Source organism: Sus scrofa, chromosome 15 (assembly GCF_054392235.1).
Source record: "Sus scrofa isolate SSC_HxYL_T2T_F1_AM1 chromosome 15, Sscrofa_HxYL_maternal_Yorkshire_Landrace_v2.0, whole genome shotgun sequence".
NCBI classification, from domain to species: domain Eukaryota; kingdom Metazoa; phylum Chordata; class Mammalia; order Artiodactyla; family Suidae; genus Sus; species Sus scrofa.
In genome coordinates, this window is record NC_139397.1 from 78,838,895 (window position 1) to 78,861,046 (window position 22,152).

General features: G+C 37.1%; 1 long non-coding RNA gene across 1 annotated transcript in view; it reads left to right on the top strand.

Moving 5' to 3' along the window:
• Window positions 1-3,717: 3,717 nt before the first annotated feature.
• Window positions 3,718-22,152, top strand: part of LOC102166560 (uncharacterized) — a 170,293-nt gene continuing 151,858 nt past the window's right edge. The window contains exons 1-2 of the long non-coding RNA XR_002339475.2: window positions 3,718-3,858; window positions 9,847-9,929. This is a non-coding gene — a long non-coding RNA (uncharacterized LOC102166560). The remainder of the gene's footprint in view (window positions 3,859-9,846; window positions 9,930-22,152) is intronic.

Below are 22,152 nucleotides of genomic sequence, written 5' to 3' on the forward strand. Positions count from 1 at the left end.
AAGTTTTACATTTTTACCCAGAACTTAAATATTTTATATCCTTAATTTCATAGCTTTTGATGAAAATCTTGCCATAATTTTTATCTCTGTTCCACTTTATATAAGGACGTTTTCCCCCCTGGCTATCTGTAGTGGTTACCCTTTATCCGAGTTTTTTAAAGTAACTTGATTATGATGTGCTGTGGTTTTCCTCATACTTGGCCTACTTGGGGATCATCAAGCTTCTTAGGTCTTGCTATATTTTATAGTCCAAATTTGGAAAAAAAATTTGGCCCTTATATGTTCACATGTCTATGGCCCCACCCCTTATGCCCTAATTTTTTTCTCTTCCTAGATCCCAGTCACCTTGAGGTTGTTGTTGTTTCTTCTTCTCTTCCTTCCCCCTCTTCCCTCCTCCTCCTCCATGTTTTCTTCCTCTCTATGTCATTTTGGAGAATTTATATTCATTTTATTCAAGTCTACTATTTTTCTTTTTTTTCCCCCAGTTTCTAATTTGCTATTAATTCTATCCAGTGAAGTTTCTACTTTAGATGTTATAGTTTCCATATGTAAAAGCTGTATTTCCCTTCACTTTATATTCATTTTCCTCTAAATTCTCAATCATAATTATCATAGCTGTCTTAAAGTTTCTGTCTACTAATTCTACGTCTCTATAATTTCTATATTTGTTATTATAGACTGGTTTTCCTCTGGTTATTGGTTATATTTCCTCTTTTTTATACATGTGTGGGGATTTTTATTGGATTCTGAACACTAAATTTTATGTTATCTGAATGCTGAATTTTGGTGGAGTCCTTCAAAAAGTGTTTGTTGAGCTTCGTTCTAATAATAATTTAGGTTATTGACAGATCAATTTGATTCCTTCAAGGATTATTTTTAAAAGATTTTATTAAGGCATATCCAGAGTAGACTTCATTTATGGCTAGTTAAGCACCACTATTGAGGTTTTACTCTTATGTAGTCTCTACTGAATGCTTTTTCTACATAATAAGAACTTTTTACCCTGGGTATTGTGAACTCAAAATATTTCCAGTGATGTGTGAGCTTGGGTTGTTCTGATTACAACTCCCTGGCAGTTGTTTTCTCCTTAGAAGCTGTTCTTTGCACACTTGGAGTTTCATCCAATGAATGTACAGATTGATATTTAGCCAAATAGTAAAGGGGGTCCTATCCATATTTCTGAAGCTCTTTATCCTTTTCTCCCCCTTACTCTTCCCCACATATTCTAGCTCTCAGATTCCTTGAACTCTGAATTGTATCTACCCAAGGAGATTACTGGAGTCCTCTGGGTTTCCTCTCTCTGTACTGAGTTTGTGAAATTACCTCCAGGTAGAACTCCTAGCACTTGTAGGCTTCACCTTATTAGTTTCCTATATCTTCCTATAACAGGTAGAGTCATTTGTCACCTGTTGTTCAATATCGGAGAATTACTGTTTCATGTATTTTGCTCAACTTTTTAGTTGATTATGGCCTGATAGTAAGCCTAAACTTTGTTTTTTCCTAATGGCTAGAAGCAGAAGTCCTAATTTTAATTTTTATCCAAAGTTATACATGCACAGATATTAAGGGATCAATTTTCCAATGTTTTTATAAAACAAAACAATAGCAGTCCCTTGTCCTTGTCCCCAGTGCTCACTCCCAAAGGCAATCACTTTCAACTCTTCAATTGACTGTTTTCAGTTTACTTCCATTTTGCTTATATTACTATTTCTTGAGATGATTGTTTTTAAACTTTGAATTTCTACCAGAGAATACAGAGATTTGGCTCTTTACCTTATTCTTCAGTTTTACTCCATACGTAAAACATTCCCATCACTCCATCTTTCCAATATCATTATACCATAATTTTGGTTCAGTATTTACATGATTTTGGTATGTGAATATTTTTTATAGCTGGACCATATAACATATTATGATTATTTTTATTTAGTGCACACATTTTTGTTTCCCTGGAGTTGATAACTTGCTTTTTTCTCTCCAGAACCTCCTTTAGTTATATATTTATCCACTTATGTGGTTTCAACACGTCAGGTATTCTATTTATATCTTATTGAAGAAATTTCTAAAGCCTAGAGCATTTTGACCTGCTCTAACTTGGTCTTGTTTTCATCCATGTCCTTTGTACGTTTTTCCTGCATTTTTCTTTACCATTATCATAGTGATTACCTTTGCTTGTTTGTTGGTTTAGATTCCGCTGTTTCCTGTATCCCATATTTCCTTTCTTCTTGATTTACCACCTCATTTTTGGTGGATCAAATCCTCTGGCAACTACCTGATAAAAGATATGTGAGATTTTTTTGGTATTGTTTTGTTATTTGTTTCCTTTTTGTGAAGTTGTACATCTTTATTTTACCTGGATATTAGATCAGTAGTTTTGCAGGCTATATTTTTATAAACACTTTTTATTTAATTAAGGAATTTCTTTTTTTCCTTGTTTTCTAAGAATATTTTTCATAAATAGGTGTTAAATTTTATCAAATGCCTTTTCTGCCTCTGGTTAGAGGAATTTTTTTCCTTAGAACCTGGAAAGCTTTGCTTCATTTTCTTCTAGCTTTCTGGTGGTGGTGTGATATTTTATCTTCTGTTTGTGATCTATTTCTTTTTCTCTCCAGAATCTTTTATGAGTGTTTAATCCCTAGTGTCCTAAAATTCATGATGATATAGTTTTTTACATTTCAACATTGGTTTTCCAGGTAAGAAAGAGTTAAGGTTGTGTGAGTTTCAAATAGAGTTCTGGAACATCCCACTTTTTTATGTAACAGAAAAGCCTCAGGGCAGGAGTCAAGAGGCATGCTGTACTGGCTTGAGGTGAGACATAAGCAAACCTTGTTGGAGCCTGGCAGATCTGGTTGCCATAGCAGTGACTGAAACAAGAGGCCAGGATGATCTGATGTATTACCTAAGAAGTGTCTGATGCAGAGTCTGTCTTTTTGTTTCCATCATTCTGAGTTTTTCATGAGCCCTTTTAGTCGACACGTTGAATTTTGAAAAAATTTCTCAGATTACTTTTAAATGATTCCCACTCCTCATTTTCTCGGTTTTCCCTTTCTTCAATACCAGTTAATCAGATTTGAATTATCTGGATTCATACATCATTTCCATACTATGTCATATTCCCTGAGGTTTTAGAGAAGTTTTCTCAGCCTCACGTCTGATTATTTGTATTTCTTGATTTTTACTATCCTTTAAATTTCTAAAGAATTTTTATTGTATACACACACACACGCACACACACACACACACACACACACACACACACACTCCTGATCTTATCAATGCTTGCAGCATTTGTCTTTGAATCTTCTGGATATTGTTTATAGCTCATGTGTTGTTTTCTAGGTTTTTTTCTTCATAAAAATAAATTCTTTGTTTCCTCTATGCTTTATCTTTTTCTTGTTAGTTTTGACCTCTGTATTTGTAGTAGTGTTGCTCTCCAGGTGTTTGCTGATTGAAAGCTCTCTGCATGAGTGAAATATTTAATTAAAGAGCTTCCAACATCATCTGAAAGATTTTTCTTCTTGGCTGGTCAGATTCCTAAGAGAAAACTCATAATCTTTGACCTGAAGGGCATGTGCCAGGCTGCTAGTAGTCAGGAATCCAAATGGGGCAAAAGGCTGAGAGCAGGACATTTAATATGCAGACTTTTATGCATCTTTTTTTGGGGGGGTGTTAAGAACCCACTGTCAGCTGCGTTGTGAGTCCTAAACCAAATACTCTCTATCTTACCTTCTCTAAAGAATAAACTCTAATTTTCTTCCAAGAGGGAGAGGAAATCTTGGAGGCTGTTTCTTAAACAGATTTGGAACCAATCATCCTAATTTTAATCCCACCTTCATGCTGTCTCTGCAGATACCCTGTGTGAGTAATTTTGAGTCTTTGTATGTTCTACATCATAAAATGAGTTACTTCTCGCTACCAGTTTAGGATTTAGCTTAACCTGGGGGGATTATGGAGAAATACATTGAGTTTTGGGGGAAGAATTTGTGCTTAGTAACCAAATAAATGCAATGACTACTAAAGCAGACTGCTAATTAGCAATCAACCATTGCCTAATCTTAGTGTACTCATTGGTTTCAGTTGCCACTTTGTCAATTTAAGGATGCTACTTTATATACAAAATAGCACAAAGTTTCTAAGGACCTCTAACTTTTTTTCATTCAGAAATGAAATATTTATTGGTCATCCACTACATGCCAGATTGCTAGGCTCTGGTATGTAAGACTGGTTATGATATACTTCCTCACTGTGTGGAGATACAAATGACATAAATGCCAACATAACCCAAAAGCCATGGAGCTACTAGGAACAAAGAGGAAGGAGTGACTCATCCTAAAATTTAGGGAATACTTCAAAAGGAGGTAGCATTTGAGATAGGCTTGTAATTAAAGGATTGACTATATGCTGTTGGCTCCTGATTTCCCCTGATTCACCTTCATGCTTTATTTTTATTTTTAAATTAAAAAAATTGTTCCTTTATAGGTGAAGTATAACAAAAAGCTAAACAAAGGAAGAGTGGGATTTAAAAAAAGAGAATTTACCTATTGTAGTTTAGCAGAGTGTTGAACATCAAAGGAAGAGATATAAAATTTTGAGTAGTTGGAATGATCTAATTATATATTGTGTGGTGACAGCTCCTCTTTTTTTTATTACTGTAATAAGAACACAATATGAGATCTACCCTCTTAACACATTTTTAAGTGTACAATACAGTATTGTTAACCATAGGCATGATGTTGTACAGATCACTAGAGTTTACTCATTTTGCATATTTAAAACTTTATAGTCTTCCTAAAGCAACTCTCAATTTTCCCCTCTCCCTAGACCCCAGCAACCACCATTCTACTCTCTGTTTCTATGAATTTAGCTATTTTTAGATAGCTCATATAAATGAAATCATGTGATTATGTCCTCCTATGACTGATATACTTCACTTAGTATAATGTCCTTCAGGTTCACCCATGTTTTTGCGTATGACATGATTGCCTTTTTTTTTTTTAAGGCTGAATGATATTCTGTTGCATGTATATACCACATTTCCTTTATCCATTCACCCATTAATGAACTTTTAAGATACCTTCATAGTTTGGCTATGAAACTGTGTGAATACTGAGGCAATGAACATGGGAATATAAATATCTCTTTGAGATCCTTTTAAATATGTATCCAGAAATGAGATTGCTGGATCACATGATAGCTCTATTTTTACATTCTTGAGAAACCTCCATACTGTTTTCCAAAGTAGCTGCATCATTTTGCCTTCCCATCAACAGTGTACAAGGGTTTCAGTTTTTGTACATTACCACTAACACTTTTTTAAAAATAATAGTCATTCTAATTGGTGTGAGGTGGTTTTGATCTGCATTTCCCTGTTCATTAGTGAGGCTTAGAATCTTTTCATATCACTGCAGCCCATCGGTATGGATTTTTTGGAGAAATGTCTATTCAAGTTCTTTTCCTATTTTTCTGTTGGTGTGGTTTGATGGTTGGTTGGTTGTTTTTGTTTTGTTGTTTTTTTTTTCTCTGTTTTTTTGGTCTTTTATCTTTTTAGGGCTGCACTTGTGGCATACAGAGGTTCCCAGGCTAGAGGTCTAATCGGAGCTGTAGCTGCCATCCTATGCCACAGCCACAGCAATGCAGGATCCGAGCCTCATCTGCAACCTAGACCACAGCTCACGGCAACGCCAGATCCTTAACCCACTGAGCAAGGCCAGGATCAAACCCACAACCTCATGGTTCCTAGTCAGGTTTGTTTCTGCTGCACCATAGTGGGAGCTCCAATATTTGGGTTTTGTTTGTTTGTGGCCATTGAGTTGTAGGAGTGCCTTATATATTTTTGACATTAACTATTTATGAAATGTATGGTTTGCAAACATTTTCTTCCATTCTGTAGGTTGCCTTTTCACTCTGTTGATTATTTCCTTTAATTTCAAAAGCTTTTTAGTTTAAGTAGCTCCATTTGTCTATTTTTGCTTTTGTTGCTTGTGCTTTTGGTCTCATGTACTGAATGCTCTTTAATTGCCAAATATTTGTTGCATATTTACAAAGTATAATCCAAAGACAAAATGAAGACCTAGAGGTGGTAGAAGCAAACTTATGTTTCTCAAGATAATGTTATAGTCCTTATGTAATGGCCATCTTTGTTGAGAGGCTATATAGCAAAGTGGTAAAAAGTGCAATTCTGGAGCCAGTCTGCCTAGATTTAGTATGTCTTAGACAATGTATTATGTCTCAGTTTCTTCATTTCTACATCCAAGGGTTATTGTGAGAATTAAATGAGTTAATGTATGCTAAATAGTATATTCCTTGACATATAATATTCACTCAAAAAATGTCAGCTTATATATATATATATATATATATATAAATTTTTTTTGCCTTTTCTAGGGCTGCTTCCCACGGCATATAAAGTTTCCCAGGCTAGGGATCTAATCAAAGCTGTAGCTGCCAGCCTACACCAGAGCCACAGCAACGTGGGATCCAAGCTGTATCTGCGACCTACACCACAGCTCACAGCAACGCTGGCTCCTTAACCCACTGAGCGAGGCCAGGGATCGAACCTGCAACCTCATGGTTCCTAGTCGGATTCGCTAACCACTGCGCCATGACGGGAACTCCAGCTTATATTGTTATTCTTTTTTGAAGACCAATAACTAGGCTATATTAATATCTTTATTCAGACTGTTTTATCAGTTTTGATAAATTTCCAGATCATTTTAACTTTAGGCATCCTGGTTAGTCAGATGTGAGACCTGAGTGAGGTTATATGGTGTATCACAGATGATGAGGTTTGCTTATTTTGCCAATAAGGAAAATCTAATTTAAATGCTCTGTCAACCCACCAAATGCTGTCTTTGACCAGCAATGGCAATCTTCTCTCATTTTTGTTCTTTAAAAAAAAAAAAAAAAGGTCTAATTAACATATAGCAAAATGCATAGCTCTTGAAGTATGCAGCTTGATGATTGCCTTTCTTTACCTACTATACCCATGTAACCATCACCCAGATCAAGATACAGAATATTTCTATAACCCTAGAAGGTTCCATGGCCATCCTTAACTCATGCTTTTATAGCAGTGATTGCCAGGTCACCAAGGAGCTTGCTTTCTCTTTGTTTTCATCCCAGCACTGTGCTGCTTTAGGTGACATCCACTATCCCACAAAAGCTTTCCATCTCAGGGCCTATTCACTCAGGACATCTTTTGGTTAATAAATAAATCATTTTATTTCATATAATGTTAAAAACTAGTACTTATTATTTTTACTAGATAATATTTTAAATAAAACATTCCATGTTTTAATTCCCAGAAGTGATCAATGGTAGGAATTTTAGCTATTACTGCAGTATTGTTTTTGCCCAAGAGGTTTTTAATCCTCCTAAAATTACATCAAGTTTGTGGTCATATACACAACTAGCATCATTCAGACTGGCTCAGATGGCACAATCCAGTCAGTCTGAATGATGAATTGAAAGGCAGGGTCAGCAATTTTTTCTGTAAAGGGCAAGATTACAGAGCCTTTTTTGGTTTTTTGTGCTGTACCATTTCTGTCAAGACTTCTCTTGTTACTAATCAACTGCTGTTGTAGGGTAAAAGCAACCACAAGCAAGGGTGTAGAGCTCGGAGCAGCTCTGTTCCAACAAAACTTTGTTCATTAAAATAGACAGAGGGCCATATTTGACCTGAAGACTGTAGTTTGACCACTGCAAACTCAGCTTGGCCTCATACCAGCTCTATGACCTTGGGAAAGCCCCTTAAACTTTTTTTTTTCTTCATCAGTACATGAGAATATTTATTCCATCTCAACTAACTTATAGATATGATAAGAAACAATTAAATTAGATAATTTCATAAAATCACTTTATAAACTGCCTAGTGTCAGAGTAATTGGTTAAAAATAATACATAAATGTTGAGGCTTAACCAAATAATATTAGGCCTCTGGGCAAACTCTCACCTTTGTTTCTTTTCTTCTATCCCCCCATCCTATTCCCTACCTCTTAATACCTGTTCACAACCCCTCCCCCAACAAGCACAAATACTACATCCTTGAAACTCCATTCTCACCTGCTCCAGCTACACCCTAGGGCTCCCATTTCCCATGCACATTCACCAGGCTTGATTTTTGCATGCTCCCTCTCAGCCATTCCTCTTCAGACTAGAGCACTAATGGCAGAATAAATATCATGACTGGCCCAACTTTTTTTCTAAAAGGAGTGATCTGTAAATAAATGGATTGTTCCAAAATACCCTTAGAACATCTCATAAGAAAAGTCCAAAAATTCAAGTGGAAGTCTGTGATTCTAAGTACATTAAATGACTTCTGAGAAATTCACTTATAGCCCAAATAACAACTCAGCTCTGGGAAACTAGAAGAAGTTTGGTTTCAGAGGATGCCCTGTGAAGCTACTTGCACATGTAGAGTTGTATTTATGGAGGGGGCAGGCATTGAAGCTGACACAGGCATGTGGGCCAGGGAGGAGGGCTGAGTCTAGATCCAACATACCACCTGCCAGCTGCTAAAACGTACAAATTAAAAGAAATAGTGGGTTTGTGGCAGTGGTATGCTAGTAAACCAGCTCCCTGAGGGAAAGCAAGAAAGCAAGCCAGCACTCTTTGTAGCACTTATCAATTTCCATGGTGTAAATACTCCCACCAGGAATGATATCAGGCTACCAGTGGGTTAACAACCAACTCACAGAACTGCTGAGTATTTCACAACCACTTGTTCTTGCCAGCGTTGGCACATCACTGGCTGAACTGCTTCAACTATCGGGCAGATTAGGTAAGACAGAATGGTTTATCTCTAATAGTCCCTAGAGGAATAAAAGCTTCACTATTTTCTAACCCAGACCAGATAAGTTCACAGGCAGAAAACTTTCCTCTATTTCTTGATCCTTTGTCCTAAAATGCATACCTATTAAGATCTTCTCTCAAATGAAATAGGACAACTAGTTAACAAATTATTTCATTTACACACGTGCACACATAAACCTTGACATTCTTCATTAACTAATGACTGTTTTCTTTCCCAAGTTATACACTCCATATATTCTCTGTATGTGGTAAGGGGGTTTTTGACAGAACTCTCAGTCCTTTTCATTCAAAATGTGGTTCTCAGATAAGCAGCACGACATCACCTGGGAGCACTTTAGAAAGCAAAATTACAGGTTGCACTCCTATGTGATGAATCAGCTTTTAAACCAGATTTGAATGTACATTAAGTTTGGGAAGTGCTGCTCTGTGCTCCATTCAGTTTACACTTAGAGCCAGCAAATTTCACCAGGGTTTTTGTGTTTACCAGATCACAAAAACAATCAGGCTTGTCTCTTTGTAGTGATGATTTGAAAAATTCTCTATAGATTTATTTTTGATTAAGACATAAAAATATTCCAGAATTACTCTGATTTAAAACATGAAAGGAAACTGTCCTTGGCAGAATCATGGCAGTATACTCTTAGGTTACTACCGAAAATAAGGCAAATTGGAGAAATGTTCTGGTCTTGGTTCAAACCTTCCCCTTCAGCCTTATGTCCATCATTTAATTACATGCTGTGATAGAAAGAGTAGTGCCCCTCCCCCAAGATGGCCATGTCCTAATCCCCCAAACCTGTGAATATGTAACTTTACATGGCAAAAGGGATTTTAGAGATGGAATTAATGAAGTGCTTTGAGCTGGGAGAGTATCCAGGTGTGCCCAATGAGGTCACAAGGTTCTAAAAAGGGGAAAAGGAAGGCAGCCATGTTAAAGGAGTTCTGACCACAGAAGCTGCCGTGGGAGTTGCACAACCACAAACCAAGGGATATAGTCTCTAGAGGCTAAACAATGGAAAAACAACATTTCTCTCCTAGAACCTTCAGAGCGACCATGATCCTACCCACATCTTGATTTCAGCCCAGGGAAATCCATTTGAGAACTTCTGACCTTCAGAACGGTAAGATGAAAAATTATGTTGTTTTCAGCCTAAATGTGTCATAATTTTTTATAGCAGCAATAAAAACCCCAAACACATGCCACTCCCCTCAATTAGACTGTGAGCATTTCGAGAGCAGGACTATATTCTCTGTGTTTTGGTTAACTGCAGTGCCTAATCAGTAAATTCTTCGTAAAGTTTTGGAGAAGAAACGAGTAAAGGGGGTCGTAATCCATTCTCTACAGCATAGCTAACCCTGCTCTCATTCTTTCACTACTTAAAACCTTTCAGTGATTTATCATTATTCTTAGAATAAACAAAACCCTTACCATGGCTGCAGGGCCTGCACAGCCAGACTCAAGCCTTCTGGGCTAGCTTGGCCTCAGCACTCAACTCTCAGCTGCCTTGGCTATTTTTCATATTTGAATCCCTCCCCTCCCCCTTCAGCTCCCCGTGTATGTGATTAAACTCTACTTCTTCCTTCAGAACTCCCTTAACATCACTTCCTCCAGTGAGCTCCTACTTCTTCACTTTGTAGATCCAATTCCTTTCTCTTTTTTAGCAGTAACTTCCATTTGCAAATATAAAAAGGTCTGTCTCCAACACGAGATTCTAGGCTGTATGAGAGCAGAGACCATTTCTAGTGTGTATTTCAGTGCTTTGCAAAGAGCAAGGACCCAGTAGTTATATGTTGAGTGAAATTTTTGCTGTAGGCCACAGGGGAAGTCCTTGAGTGAAATTTTTGAATAAAAAAACTAGTCATTGCATGTATAAAAGAGAAAGTGCTTTAGTGATTTGAGTCTCTCACTCATAAAGAATTTATACATTAGAAAAATCAACCTTAAGAAAAACAAATTCGAAAGTCTCTTTATTACACAGCACCGTTGTTAGATTTCAGTCTCTCACCTCTCATTAGAATCTTCTACATTGAGCTACTATTGCCGAAAATTGGCCTCTGCCCACAAGTGGTGAGTAGAAATGTGGAGACACTTGTTTTGCATGAAGGAGAAAAAAAGTTTTGTTGCTTTGGCAGGCAAAGGGGGCCATAGCAGGCTAATGCCTTAAAGATCAGGCCCTCCTTTGGGGTATGAATGTGGGGAGCTGTATAGTCGAAAGGAGAAAAATAGGGTTGCAGACAAGAATCAGTTTTGGGACAAACATGCATTCTCTCTTTTGGGGAATCTTAGCCGTCGAAGCTGGTGTCAGGAGATCTTAGCGTGATCCTGGTGGTGGTGTTCAGGCTATGGCATCTTGACTTTAACTAGAATAACAATATTTGTGAAAAGGGCATATTGATCAGAGATCACAATAAACTAGGAAAGTTCCCGTAAAATATCATGTGCTTATAACCTTTAATCCAGAGGCAGTTGTGCTCAGGGTGGCTAATCTTTAGTTTACAGGTGATCATGATTAGGGTACAGTCAAATGAGGGAGAAACACAAGGGCTCCAAACTTTTCAATTTTAAACTACTCATTTCTAAGCTATTCATTTCTAAAAGAAGCATAAGGAATATAACTTTTATCTCAGGTGTATAAGATGCCTGTCATCATGTGTGTCCCTTGAGGGAACCAGGATCCTGCCCCAAGCCTATACTATTGTTTCTTGACTGTTCCTCCCTTGTCTTTGCATCCCCTTCCTTCCCTGATCAGCAACTGTCTGAACCTGCCCCTTGGAACTCTGGGAAGGCTAAACGAGGCCCATTTTCTAAAAATAAGAAATAGGGGACACAGAAAGCCTTTTGTGCCCAGGAGCCCCATAGGGCCCTGCTTTGTTTCACTACTGCCCACATTTAACAGTAGTTGATATTTGTCTGATAGAACTGTGAAATGACCTGTCCTGGCTACCCCTCTGCTACCCCCACCCCTCCTGGCTGCCCTTCCTCCCCATGCCTATGCCTACAAACCACTACCTGGAGTCTTTAAGAGGTTTATCAAGTGATACAGAACCTGATATATGAAGCCTTGAGTCATTACCAGGAAATTCTGTTCTGGGGGTACCAATTTTAAATTCACAGTTTCAGATCAGGAACTGAGAAAGTCATGTTTTCTCAAACCTCAATCTATTAAGGAGTCAGTCTCCCCAGTCAACTATGTCTGAGTGGCCTTTACTTTCCTGTAATACTGATACTTCAAGTACAAATAAAGCATTTGTCCTTGTTGAAGCTATACATCAGGTCCTCTTGGGCTAGGAGGCTGTCAGGAGGAAGAAAGGGTATGACAAATCCAAAGACTTTATGTTAATTTGTGTATTTCTTTCATTTAATAGCTGCAAGAGTATGGGCTCAAAGAGTTTAGATCATATAATAAAAACTGCTTATGTATCCCAACTTACATTTCAAGCAGCCTAATGGTTTTGGTCAAGGAAAAGCAAATATTCATCTCCCTTATCCCATAAAGGTCTTGCACCTTAAAGAAAGATAGACAGGACTCCTGTGTTGACCATCTGCCAATTAATAGCCTTAAGTAGTTACCTTCTCTTAAGGTGAAAGAGCTTGTGTAAGCAATTTTTTTTAGGGCTTCAGTTTACTAAAGATTGTGATCTCATCTACCAAATGCTTAATGGGGTGATAAAGTACACAGTCTGTTTAAAGCCTACCAGTGTTCTGCACACAGTAGGGTTTTACTAAATGATAATGATTTTAACCAATTTCTTATCATTGTAAGTGCCTATTAGCATCCATTAATATAAAAGTTAATTTGTTTTCACTCCATTCCCACCTGGTTGAAAAATCTTCCTCTTCCAGCCAGGATATTTCAAATGTTGCTTTAGCTCTTAGAAATAGATAGATATAGAAGAGAGAATTCCATTCTTAGTAAAACTAAGTGCATAAAGGAAAAATTGCACTAATCCAAGGTTAATCAGTAGATTAAAGAACAGACCTTTAAAAGAAACAATAAGGATAAAATTAAAATCAAGAAAATGAATTCTACTAATCTTATTTAGACTTGAATTTCACCTTTAAAATAATGGGCCCTAGGTATTTCTAAATGTCTGAAGTAAGAAATGCTCAATAAATAACAACTACAAGTGACATTTAGTGTACCTAGACTGGGATCTTGAAGCTACAAAGTAGCTTATTTATGAACTACTAGCCTTCCCTAACTTACCCAGCTGTAAGTAAAAGAGAAAGCTTTTTCAAAGTTGATCAGTGAAGAAAAATAAACACATTTGCTTATGTATTATCCAATTTGAAAGTAACTTTTTAATAATATTATTCATAGATAAGTACTTAGCAAAATATTAAAGGGCAATTTTACAGTACCTATTAGAATTTAAAATTTCATTTATAAAGAATACTTTGCACAAGTATATAAAACTATACAAGTGTGTTCTGCTTGGTAAAATACTAATAACCTCATTGTCTAATAAGAAATCTATTAGCTGCTCAACATGGCTAATCATCAGGGAGATGCAAATCAAAGCATAATGAGAGATCACCTGTCAGAATGGCTATCATCTAAAAGAACACAAATAACAAATGTTGGTGAAAATGTGAAGAAAAGGAACCATTGCATGTTGTTTGTGGGAATGTAAGTTGGTGCAGCCACTCTGGAAAACAGTATGGAATTTTCTAAAAAATCTAAAAATAAAACTACCATATGATCCAGCAATTCCATTCCTGTATATATATCCAAAAATAACAAAAATAGTAATTAAAAGGATATGTGCATCCCAATGTTAATAGCAGCATTATTTACAATTGTCAAAATATGGAAAACAACCTAGGTGACCATCAACAGAAGAATGGATAAAGAAGATTTGGTGTGTGTGTGTGTGTGTGTGTATATACATACATATATATGTATATACAGTAGCCTAGAATGGCTAGTACTGCTGATGGAATACTACTCAGTCATAAAAATTAAAAATTTTGCCATATGCAGTAATATGGATATACTTGCAGGTCATTATGCTAAGTGAAATGTCAAACATAGACAAGTACTGTAGGATACAACTTATATGTGGAATCTAAAAGATAGAAAAAGCTAGTGAATATAACAAAGAATCAGAAGTGAATATAAAGAACAAACTAGTTGTTATCAGTGAGGAGGACGGGGAGAGATTTAGGGATGAGGTTGTAGAAGATGCAAACTATTGATTATAAGATAGGCTCAAGGATGATTGTACAACACAGGGTATATAGCCAATATTTGTAATAACTGTAAGTGGAAAGTAACCTTTAAAAATTGTATAGGGAGTTCCTGTCATGGTTCAGCAGAAACGAATCTGACTCACATCCAAGAGGACACAGGTTCAATCCCTGGCTTCAGTAGGTGGAGTGAGGATCCAGCATTGCTGTGAGCTGTGGTGTAAGTTGCAGAGGCATCTCAGATCCCACATTGCTGTGGTGTAGGACGGCAACTGCAGCTCCAATTCGACCCTTAGCCTGGGAACCTCTATATGCTGTGGGTGTGGCCCTCAAAAGACAATTAAAAAATTATATAAAAATAGCTACTGTTAAATTTGGGTATCCTTCCAAAAAATATAAAAATATTTGAAAAAAATTTTAGTAGTTCCTGTTATGGCTCAGCAAAAACGAGTGTGACTAGTATCCATGAGGATGCAGGTTCAATCCCTGGCCTCGCTCAGTGGGTTAAGGATCCAGTGTTGCCATGATCTGTGCTGCAGGTCACAGATGTGGCTCAGATCTGGCATTGCTGTGGCTGTGATGTAGGCCTGCAGCTACAGTTCCAATTCAACCCCTAGCCTGGGAACCTCCATATGCCGCAGGTGTGGGCTCCCCCCCAAAAAATTAAATCTATTAAGTAAATTACAGTACCGTCAGGAGCTGTTTGGAAAAATAAAGTTATTAACACAAATAATGTCCATGCTATGCTGTGCTATGGTAAAACAGATTGTATAGCAGTATCATATATGTGTTTGCTTATACATTGAAAAGTTCAGAATGATATGACAAACTATTCACAGTGGATATATCTAGAAAATGTGATTGGAGAGGAAAAATATTTTTACTTTCTATTTTAATAGACTTCTATATCTCTTAGATTTTATTTTTAAGTTTTTATGACTAACATAAGTATAAATATTTTTATACTGTTTGCATATGGACTCTTAATTCTTTTATGCAGGTACCTGAGTTGTTATATTCCCATTAGCAATATCAAATGTGATGCTATTTGATGCTCTTGTTAGTGGTACATGTTGTTTTTCTTCCTTTTTATATCTACTTTATTTCCTGATTTTTATTTTTCATGCAAACAATATAATAAAAAAATCACCTGAAAATATGACTTTATTTTTTATAATTTTTTTATTAAAGTGTAGTTGATTTACAATGTTCCCTCAATTTATTCTGTACAGTAAAGTGACCCAGCCATATATGTATATATGTATACACACACACTTTTTTTCATATTATCTTCCATCATGTTCTAATCCAAGAGACTATTACATAGTTCCCTGTGCTGTACAGTAAAGCCCCATTATTTATCCATTCTAATTATAATAGTTTACAACTAACCAACCCTAAATTCCCCCTCCTCCCTGACAAACACAAGTCTGCTCTCCATGACCATGATCTGTTTCTGTTTTGTAGGTGGGATCATTTGTGCCATATTTTAGATTCCACATATAAGGGATATTATATGGTATATGTCTTTCTCTTTGTGCCTTACTTCACTTAGTATGAGAATCTGTAATTCCATTCATGTTGATGCAAATGGCATTATTTTGTCCTTTTCTATGTCTGAGGAATATTCCATTGTATATATGCAACACATCTTCTTAATCCTTTCAGCTGTTGATGGACATTTAGGTTGTTTCCATGTCTTGGCTATTGTGAATAGTGCTACAGTGAACATAGGATTGCATGTATCTTTTTCTATGAAAGTTTTGTCCAGATAGATGCCCAAGAGCGGGATTGCTGGATCATATGGTAGTTCTATATTTAGTTTTTTTGGGAACCTCCATACTGTTTTCTATAGTGGTTGTACCAGTTTACATTCCCACAAACAGTTCAGTAGGGTTCCCTTTTCTCCACACCCTCTCCAGAATTTGCTATTTTTTGACTTGTTAATGATGGCCATTCTGACTGGTATGAGAAGGTACTTCATTGTAATTTCTCTAGTCATTAGAGAACTGATGTTGAACTTTTTTTCTATGTGCCTGCTAGCCATCTATATGTCTCCTTTGGAGAAATGTCTATTTAGGTCTTTCATTTGGGTTTGTTTAGTTTTTTGTTGTTAAGTTGTATGAGTTGTTTATATAGTTTGGAGATTAAGCCCTTATCAGTTGCATCATTTGCAAAGATTTTCTCCCATTCTGTGGCTTATCTTTTCATTTTTTAAGATGGTTTCCTTTGCTGTGCAAAAGCTATTGAGTTTAATTAGGTCCCATTGATTTATTTTCATCTTTATTGTCATTATTCTAGGAGGTGGATCAAGGAGATGTTCCTGTGATTTATGTCAAAAGAGTGTTCTGCATGTTTTCCTCCAGGAGTTTTGTAGTATCTGGCCTTCCATTTAGGTCTCTCTCTCTTTTTTCTTTCTTTCTTTCTTTCTTTCTTTTTTTTTTTTTTTTTTTTTTTTGGCTTTTCTAGGGCTGCACACACAGCATATGGAGGTTCTCATGCTGGGGTCTAAACAGAGCTGTAGCCACTGGCCTATGCCACAGCAACACCAGATCCAAGCCACACCTGTGACCTACACTACAGCTCATGGCAATGCTGGTTCCTTAACCCACTGAGCAAGTCCAAGGATTGAACCCACAATCTCATGGTACCTAGTAGCAATCGTTAACCACTGAGCCATGATGGGAACTCTACATTTAGGTCTTTGATCCATTTTGAGTTTATTTTTGTGTATGGTATTAGGCAATGTTCTAATTTCATTCTTTTACATGTAGCTCTCCAGTTTTCCCAGCACTACTTATTGAAGAAACTATGTTTCCTCCACTATATGTTATTACTTCCTTTGTCATAGATTAGTTGACCATAGGTGCTTGGGTTTATTTCTGGTCTCTCTATCCTGTTCCATTGATGTCTACTTCTGTTTTTGTGACAGTACCATACTGTTTCAATGACTGTAGCTTTGTAGTATAATCTGGAGTCAGGGAACCTCATTCCTCCAGTTCCCTTTTTTTTCTTTTCTATATTGCTTTGGCTATTCAGGGTCTTTTGTGTTTCCATACAAATTTTAAAATATTTTATTCTAGTTCTGTGAAGAATGTCCTTGGTAATTTGATAGGGATTGCATTGAATCTGTGGGTCATCTTGGGCAGTATAGTCATTTTGATAATATTGATTCTTCCAGTCCATGAGCATGGTATATCTTTCCATCTGTTTGTGTCATCTTTGATTTCTTTCATCAGTATCATATAGCTTTCAGATTACAGGACTTTTTTTCTCTTTAGGTAGGTTAATTCCTAGGTATTTTATTCTCATTGATGTGATGATAAATGGGATGGTTCCCCTAATTTCTCTTTCTGATCTTTCATTTTTAGTATAGAAAAATGCAATTGATATCTGTATATTAATTTTGTATCCTGCCACTTTACTGAATTCATTAATGAGCTCTAACAGTTTTCTTATAGTGTCTTTCTTGGTACAATATCATATCATTTGCTAACAGTGTTAGTTTCACTTCTTCTTTTCCAATTTGGATTCCTTTTATTTATTTTTCTTCTCTGATTTCCATGACTAGGACTTCCAAAATTATGTTGAGTAACAGTGATGAAAGTGGGCATCCTTGTCTTGTTCCTGATCTTAGGGGAAGTGTTTTAATTTTTTCACCATTGAGAATGATGTTAGCTGTGGGTTTGTCATATATGGCTTTTATTATGTTGAGGTAGGTTCTCTCTATGCCCACTTTCTGGAGAGTTTTTATCATAAATGTGTGTTGAATTTTGTCAAAAGCTTTTTCTGTATGTATTGAGATGATCATATAGCTTTTATTTTTCAGTTTGTTGATGTGTGTCACATTGATTTGATTTGTGGATATTGAAAAATCCTTGCATCCCTAAGATAAATCCCACTTGATTATGGTGTATGATATTTTTAATAAATATTTGGATGCAGTTTGCTAGTACTTTGTTGAGGATTTTTGCATCTATGTGGGATATTGGCCTGTAGTTTTCTTTTTTGTGGCATCTTTGTCTGGCAGTATCAGGGTGATGGTAACCTCATAGACTGAGCTTGGGAGTGTTCCTTTGCAATTTTTTTGAAAGAGTTTCAGAAGAAAAGGTGTTAACTCTTCTGTGAATTGTTGATAGAATTCACCTGTGAAGCCATCAGGTCCTGGACTTTTGTTTGTTGGAAGTTTTTTAATCATATTTTCAATTTCAGCACTTGTGATATTTTCTGTTTCTTCCTGGTTCAATCTTGGTAGGTTGTACCTTTCTAAGAATCTGTCAATTTCTTCTAGGTTGTCCATTTTTTGTCATACTGTTGCTCATTCTAGTCTCTTATGATCCTTTGCATTTCTCTGCTCACTTGTAACTTTGCCTTTTTCATTTATAATTTTGTTGATTTCAACACTCTCCCTTTTTTTTCTTGATTAGACCGAGGTTTATCAATTTTGTTGATCTTTTCAAAGAACCAACTTTTGGTTTCATTGATATTCTCTATTGTTTTCCTTTTCTTTATGTTATTAATTTCTGTTTTAATATTTATGATTTTTTTCCTTCTACCAATTTTGGGTTTTGTGTATTCTTCCTTTTCTATATGTTTTAGATGTAAGGTTAAGTGGTTTGAGTTTTTTTTTTTTTTCTTTCCTGATTAAATTGTATTGCTATAAATTTTCCTCCCAGAACTGCTCTTACTGTGTCCCATAGGTTTTGGATTGTTGTCTCCATTGTCATTTATTTCTAATCATCTTTCGATTTCTTCAGTTATCTCTTGATGGTTTAGTAGTGTGTTGTTTAGTTTCCAGGAGTTTTGTGTTTTTTGCTTTTTTTTCCTTGTAGTTGATTTCTAGCCTCATAAGCATTGAGGTCAGAGAAAAACGCTTGAAATAATTTCAGTTTTTTAAAATTTACAAAGGCTTGATCTATCAAGGTGTGATCTATCCTGGAGAATGTTCCATGTGCTCTTGAGGAGAATATGTATTCTGCAGCTTTGGAATAGAATGTTCTATAAATATCAGTTAAGTCCATCTGGTTTAGTGTGTCATTTAAGGCCTGTATTTCCTTGTTGATTTTCTGTCTGGATGATCTATCCATTGGTGTAAGGGGGGGGGTTAAAGTCCCCCACTATTATGCTGTTGCTGTTGATTTCTCCTTTTATGGCCATTAGCAGTTGCCTTATATATCATGGTGCTCCTATGTTGGGTGCATATGTATTTACAATTGTTATATCTTCTCCTTAGATTGATCTTTTGATCATAATGCAATGTCCTTTGTCTCTTGTGACCTTCTTTATTTTAAAATCTATTTTGTTTGATATAAGTATTGCTACTCCCACTTTTCTATGATTTCCATTTGCGTGTAATACTTCTTCCATCCACTCACTTTAAGTCTCTGTGTCCTTAGATCCAAAGTGGGTCTCTTGTAAACATTATATATATTGGACTTGTTTTTGTATCTATTCAGGCAGTCTGTGTATTTTAGTTGCACCATTTAATCCATTTGCATTCAGTGTAATTATGGGTAAGTATGTACTTCTTGTCATTTTCCTAATTTTTTTGGATTGCTATTTTGGGTATTTTTACTTCCCTTCCTCTTTTGCTGTCTTCTCTCATGATTTGCTGACCATATTTAATGTTATGTTTGGATTGCTTTTTCTTTATGTGTGTGTCCACCATAGTTTTTTTATTTGTGGTTCCTGATATTTTGAAATAAACATCTATATGTGTGCCCAATTTTTTCTGGCTGCACTCTCAATTTCAGATGCCTTTTCAGTGTTGTGCATTTGTCCTCTCCTCATGCTTGCTAGTTTTGATATCATATTTTTCAATGGATGATTTTTTTACTTTTATGTTATCTTTGCCTTTATTAGTGAGCTTTTTCATTTGTAATATTCTTGTTTCTAATTGCGACTTCTTTTCTGCTTAGAGAAGTTCCTTTAGTAGTTGTTGTAGAGCTGGTTTGAAGGTGCTGAATTTGCTTAGCTTTTGCTTATCTGTAAATCTTTTGATCTCTCCATCAAATCTGGGTGCGAGCTTTGCTGGGTAGAGTATGCTTGGTTCTAGGTTTCTCCTCTTCAGCACCTCAAATATATCTTGCCATTCGCTTCTGGTTTGTACGGTTTCTGCTGAAAAGTCAGCTGTTATCCTTATGGAAGTTCCCTGTATGTTATTTGTTGCTTTTCCCTTATGGCTTTTAATATTTTTCTTTGTGTTTAATTTTTGTCTGTTTGATTAGTATGTGTCTTACTGTGTTTCTCATTGGGTTTATACTGTATGGGATTCTCTGTGCTTCTTCAACCTGAGTGTTTCCCATATTAGGGAAATTTTCAGCTATAATTTATTCAGATGTTTTCTCTGGCCCTTTCTCTCTTCTCTTTTTGGAACCCTTATGAAGCAAATGTTATTACTTTGAATGTTGTCCTAGAGGTCTCTTAGACTCTCCTCAGTTCTTTTCATTCTTTTCTCTTTACTCTTTTCTGTGGAAGTGATTTCCACCACTCTGTCTTCTACTTCATGTATTCATTCTTCTACCTCTATTATCCTGCTATTGATTCCTTCTAGCATATTTTTTCATTTCAGATATTGTGCCATTCATCTTGGTTTGCTTGCTCTTTAAATCCTCTAGCTCTTTATTAAGCATTTCTTTTAACTTCTTTATCTGTGTATCCATTTTTTCCCCAATATGTTGGATCGTCTTTACTATCATCATTCTGAATTCTTTTTCAAGTAGATTGCCTATAATCCTCATCATTTAGTTGTTTTTGTGTATTTTTGTCTTTTTCCTTTATCTAAAAGCTACTCCTTTGTCATCTCATAATGTCTACCTTTCTATCATTCCCTTGACAGCAGGTATGTAGATGAAGCAGCAGGTGCCCAGTCCTGGAATTCTCAGGAGTGGTAGCAGTTCACATGTATGCAGAGTAAGTTATGGGAGCAGCAGTATCACACTACCTCTCCTTGAGCTGGGTGGCTGCTAGGGATGGAGTCTGTGAGGATCTGGAAGTGATTCATAGTTCACAGGATTACTTTCGTAGCACACAGGACCATCAGTGGTCCCTGAAACCCCTCCTGCAACCAGGTAGATCTCAGGACTATTTCCTCTAGCTTACAATGTCCACAGTTGTTGCTCTGGCAGCCTCTCCCTTTGCTGGGGATGTTCTGGGGACTGCTTTTTGTAGCTGTAGCAGCAGGTGCAATTCTGCAGTCACTCCCCTTGTTTGGCCAAACTAGGGATTTCTCTCTGTAGGCCCAAGGATGGGGGCTGCTCCCTAATTGTTGCTAAAAGCCTCTTTCTGTAGCTGCAAGATGTGTACTTCTGGTGGACCCTCCCTGCACTAGGCTGTCAGCAGGAGTGCTCTCTGTAGTCGCCATCGATTGGAATGTACACCAGTGTGCCTCCCACAGATCCCTTGGCATGGAAGCAGTGTCACTGGTGCAGGCCCCCACACAGTGACCAGCAGGAACCACAGAGCCCAAGCTTTTCTCCAGCTGGGCAGCCCATGGTTCCTGTAGGAAATAGGTGCTGGCAGCCCTCTTGAAACACCCCCGGCACTGAACAGGTACTGCTAGTGTGGGCCCCCACAAGGCCACTGGGAAGAGCCATGGAACTTGTGCTTTTCCTGATTGAGTGGTTTGTGGCTCCACAAGGAATGTGCATCTGTGACCCTCTCTCAACTCTCCTGGCATGGAATGGGTGCCATTAGTGCAGGAACAACTAGCAGGAGTGGCAGAGCTTGTTATTCTCCTGGGCCATAATTCCACCTGCTCTCAGTGCTCTGTAGCCCTAAGGGCAGGGCTGCTCCCCGGCTGTTGCTAGGCAGCCACTGCTGCTGAGTGGCTATGAGAGCTGAAGCAGATAGTGTCCTGCAGCCTGAAAGCACTCGCTGGGAACAAGGCTATAGTGGTGGATCCCACTGCTTCCCTCCAGCATCCCAAACAATGTCACATAGACTCTAAATCCAATGGTGTTGCCTCAATTTATGCCCTGAATTGTGCTCACCCTATTCTCTAGTCCCTCCAGGCTGTTTCCACATGGCCAAACCCAGTTTATTCCCACATAACCAAGTCATAGGTCTCTCTCTGAGTCTGATCTCTAAGGCCCAGGTTTTAGTCCATGACATTTTCTGGCACCAGCATGTGGTTGCTGGTTGCCATAGCACTG